Here is a 4,664-nt window from a genome sequence, read left to right as displayed (position 1 = left end):
CTGTGCTATTCACTGCCACATCTAGTGTCCAGAAGAGAGACTGGCACAAATACTTAACAAATATTTGCTGAAAGGATGAATTTATCCTTTAATTCTTCCATGGCCCAGTTCTGTATTTTGTGCATAACCGATCCTTAATAAACATTTGTTGAATCAAACTTGCCCAATAAAGAGCTGCTTGGCTCAAAAACACAGGGTTCTGTATTTTACAAATCTGAGTTATAGGCCATTCAGAAAAACTTTTCTAAAGTAATTCCTTGACCTTTTAAAACCACATAATAAAGACATCTCCTATTGAGAGTGGATTTTTTTCTTTCATGAACTTCCATAATGAGGCTGGAGCCCCATCTGATGCCAGGGCCAAAAATTATACATTTTAAACTTTAAAATCTTCAGAAATGTAATCTCCTTGTGTCTTAGAGATGAGGACGACAAGGTCAAAAAAGCCATGATGCAATTTAAGTCAATTTCTGTGCCTTCCATTTTAGCGTTTTGCAACAATCTGTTTAGAGTATAGACAATGAAAAGAATGTGAGGAGAAAACATGGCATAAAATTATAGGATCTGGACATGTTTATACCAGATCTATAGATCTCTGTCTATTTAAGTCAAGAAATATAAAACCACATCTTCAATTTCTCCATATGACATAAAGGAGGAACCCAAGATTATAGGCTTATTATGTTCTGTTCTAACCAACTGAATCAGTTTCACACAGCAATGATTAAAAAAGATCCACTGCCTTACAGAAATATAAACAAACACTTTCTAAATATTATTAACTTTATAAACTTGTTATTATTATTTAGGAAATAGCTTCCCTACACCTCTCTCATCACCAGTGAGTTAATAGCCAAAAGAAGAGAAAGTTTCTTCTCTTTCACTACATACATATATACAGACACACATATACACACACATACACACACATACATTTGCATGCTGAGTTTGGTTAGTCATTTGTGGTTTATTCAGGTGAGATAATATTATTTTAAGATTTTGGTATTTCATGTACAAAATCACTTTGGAAAGATGCAAAGTAAATCTAGGACAGTACTAAGTTCAGAATCATACTGAAGTTCCGGTGTCACTGAGCAGAATTTTGTAGTTTATAATTATATATTTAAATTTCATATATTTAAACATTTTTTTCCTTTTACATGTAAACCACCAAAGAAATTAAAATGCAGGAAATTTCTATTCAAAATGTTTTGCTATCCCACTGACTCAGTCAAATCCTTTTCCTGATATAACTAATAGTATATGTGTATAATTTTTTTCTTATCCTCTCTCTACTGTCAAACCCAGCAGGGCGCAGTGGCTTACACTTTTAATCCCAGCACTTTGGAGGCCAAGGTGGATAGATCACTTGAGGTTAGGAGTTTGAGGCCAGGCTGGCCAACATGGTGAAACCCCATCTCCACCAAAAGTACAGAAAATTAGCTGGGTGTGGTGGCAGGGATCTGTAAGACCTACCTGGGTGCCTAAGGCACAAGAACCTGGGAGGCGGAGGTTGCAGTGGGCCGTGATTACACCAATGCACATTAGCCTGGGTGATGGAGTGAGACTCTGTCTCTAAAACAAAACAAAACGGGCCAGGAGCGGTGGCTCACGCCTGTAATCCCAGCACTTTGGGAGGCCGAGGCGGGTGGATCACGAGGTCAAGAGATCAAGACCATCCTGGTCAACATGGTGAAACCCCGTCTCTACTAAAAATACAAAAAAAAAAAAAAAATTAGCTGGGCATGGTGGTGTGTGCCTGTAATCCCAGCTACCCAGCTACTCGGGAGGCTGAGGCAGGAGAATTGCCTGAACCCAGGAGGCGGAGGTTGCAGTGAGCCGAGATTGTGCCATTGCACTCCAGTCTGGGTAACAAGAGTGAAACTCCGTCTCAAACAAACAAACAAAAAAACAAAAACAAAACAAACACCTATGTGCATGTACATATTATTTATCATTCATCACAAAGAGTACTTGAGCTTTCTGAATAATTATTTCTTTGTATCAAGTCATCCAGCTACATTTCAATCTTTCAATCCTTTCAAAATGGTTTAGTATTTTAAAAAACTTTTGAGTACCTGCCTTGTGATAAACATGCATTCATTCATTCAACAAACACTAATTAAGCTTCTATGAATCTTGTTCTCAGTACTGGGATAGAGAGGTAAAGCAGATGGGCATGTTTCTGCTATGAGGGGCTAATACTCCATCGGGAGAGGAGGCATGAAAAGGTAATTTCCGAGAGTGATATGCATAATAAAAAACATTTTAATAAGACAAAGAGTGACTGGGGGGGTGGACAACCCTAAAAAGCGTATTTCAGGGAAAGTACTCCTGAGGAGATGGCATTTGGTTCTAAATCTGAAAGATAAACAAACCAACCCTGTGAAGATGAGCATTCTGGGCAGAGGGATTAGCAGTACAATGGTTCGGAGCTCTGGCCTACTGGACGGGGAAGGGGAGTAAAGAGAGAGGTGCAAAAATTCAGGTTGGAGAGTAAGTAGTGGTGGGATCGTATCAGACACATAGGCCATGGTACAGGTGCAGACTTTTTTCAAAGGGCAATGGTTTATTATTGGTAGGTTTTAATCCAGGTAGGAAAATAATCTTATCTGAGACTTACAAATTTAGTTTGGCTTCATCATAGAAGAACAGAAAATTAAGCAGGGAGACCAGTGAAGAAGCAGTGTAGCTGTAGAGCTGTAGCAGAGAGACAGAGAAGGAGAGTCAATTTGTATTTTGGAGGTAAAAATAACAGGATGTGCAAGGCGAAAACAGAGACACCAAGGAGGATTCCTGGGTTTTTAGCCTGAAGCAACTGCATAGGTGGCAGTGAAATTTCCCAAATGGGTAAGACTGGGGAAGAAATGATGATAAGGATAATCAAATTTCTGCTTTGGATGTGCTAAGACATCTGAAGAAAGATATAACTAGGTAACTGTGGTAATCTGTATTTAAAAACAGATGCCAAGATGTATCAAGATTTGATACAAATATATATATTTTTTGAGACGGGAGTCTCACTCTGTCACCCAGGCTGGAGTGCAATGGCATGATCTCGGCTCACTGCAACCTCCGCCTCCCAAATTCAAGTGATTCTCCTGTGTCAGACTCTGGAGTAGCTGGGATTACAGGTGCATGCCACTGTGCCTGGCTAATTTTTGTATTTTTAGTAGAGACGGGGTTTCACCATTTTGACCAGGCTGGTCTCAAACTCCTGACCTTGTAATCCACCCACCTCGGCCTTTCAAAATGCTGGGATTACAGGTGTGAGCCACCGTGCCTGGCCACAAATAATTTTTAAGAAAGCTTAAGAAACTCATTTTGTGACAAGTTAATGATAAATTACATATACATGCATGTATATCCATATATATGTATGTATATATAAAATTTGACCACAAAGAAAATTATGCTAATTTTGGAGATATCAGCATACAGATGGCATTTGAAAACCACAAATGATCTAGAATAACCTAGGGTGACAATGTAGGTAATGAGAAGAAGAGGATTGAAAATTGAACCCAGGGCACTCAAACATTTAACTGTTGGGCAAAGGAGAAGGAATCAGCTAAAAAGTCTAAAAAATGAGTGACTCGAAAGAAAGAGGAATATAAAGAGCATAGGCTATTGCAAAAGTCAAGTGAAAAAAACGTTTACTGAGGAGAAATGATCAACTATATCAAATGTGCTCAGAGGCTTAGTAACATGAAGACTAAGAATGGGCCAACTATTGGATTTAGCAACATGGTGGTCACAGTCAACTCTGATGTTGTTAACTTTGAGTAACATGGAAGGAACGGATATTAAATGGGTAAGAAGTGAGGGCAGAATGAATGGTTAACAAGGAGAAACTGACAAAAAAGATAATAGTGTCAGATGTTCCTGGAGATAAACAGCTATGTCAAGGTCCTCTTCTTCAACAAGAGCCTTTTTATAAGTAAGATAAATCTATCAACAATCTCTGAAAAATATGCTGTTCTTTTGCCATAAAAGGAGGTTAAATTTACATTAATAAGCAGTTTCTAAAGAACTGTTACTATGATAAAAGTTAACCTAACCACATTTTATTAAGAACATAAAACCTTTACAAAGAGGAGCTGGTACCATTCCTTCTAAAACTATTCCAAACAATACAAAAAGAGGGAATTCTTCCCAAATCATTTTATGAGACCAACATCATCCTGATTCCAAAACCCGGCAGAGACTCAGCAAGAAAAGAAAACTTCAGGCCAATATCGATGATAAACATAGATGCAAAAATCTTAAATAAAATACAGACAAGCCGATTGCAACAGCACATCAAAAAGCTTATCCATCATGATCAAGTAGGCTTCATCCCGGGGATGCAAGGCTGGTTCAATATATGCAAGTCTATAAACATAATTCACCATATAAACAGAACCAAAGACAAAAACCACATGATTATCTCAATTGATGTAGAGAAGGCCTCTGACAAAATTCAACAGCCCTTTATGCTAAAAACCCTCAATAAGCTAGGTATTGACGGAACGTATCTCAAAATAATAAAAGCTATTTACGACAAACCTACAGCCAATATCATACTGAATGGGCAAAAACTGGAAGCATTCCCCTTGAAATGTGGCACTAGACAAGGACGCCCTCTCTCACCACTCCTATTCAATATAGTACTAGAAGTTCTA

Source organism: Cebus imitator, unplaced genomic scaffold, assembly GCF_001604975.1.
Source record: "Cebus imitator isolate Cc_AM_T3 unplaced genomic scaffold, Cebus_imitator-1.0 Scaffold16, whole genome shotgun sequence".
Taxonomy (NCBI): Eukaryota; Metazoa; Chordata; class Mammalia; order Primates; family Cebidae; genus Cebus; species Cebus imitator.
This window is presented reverse-complemented; position numbering follows the sequence as displayed.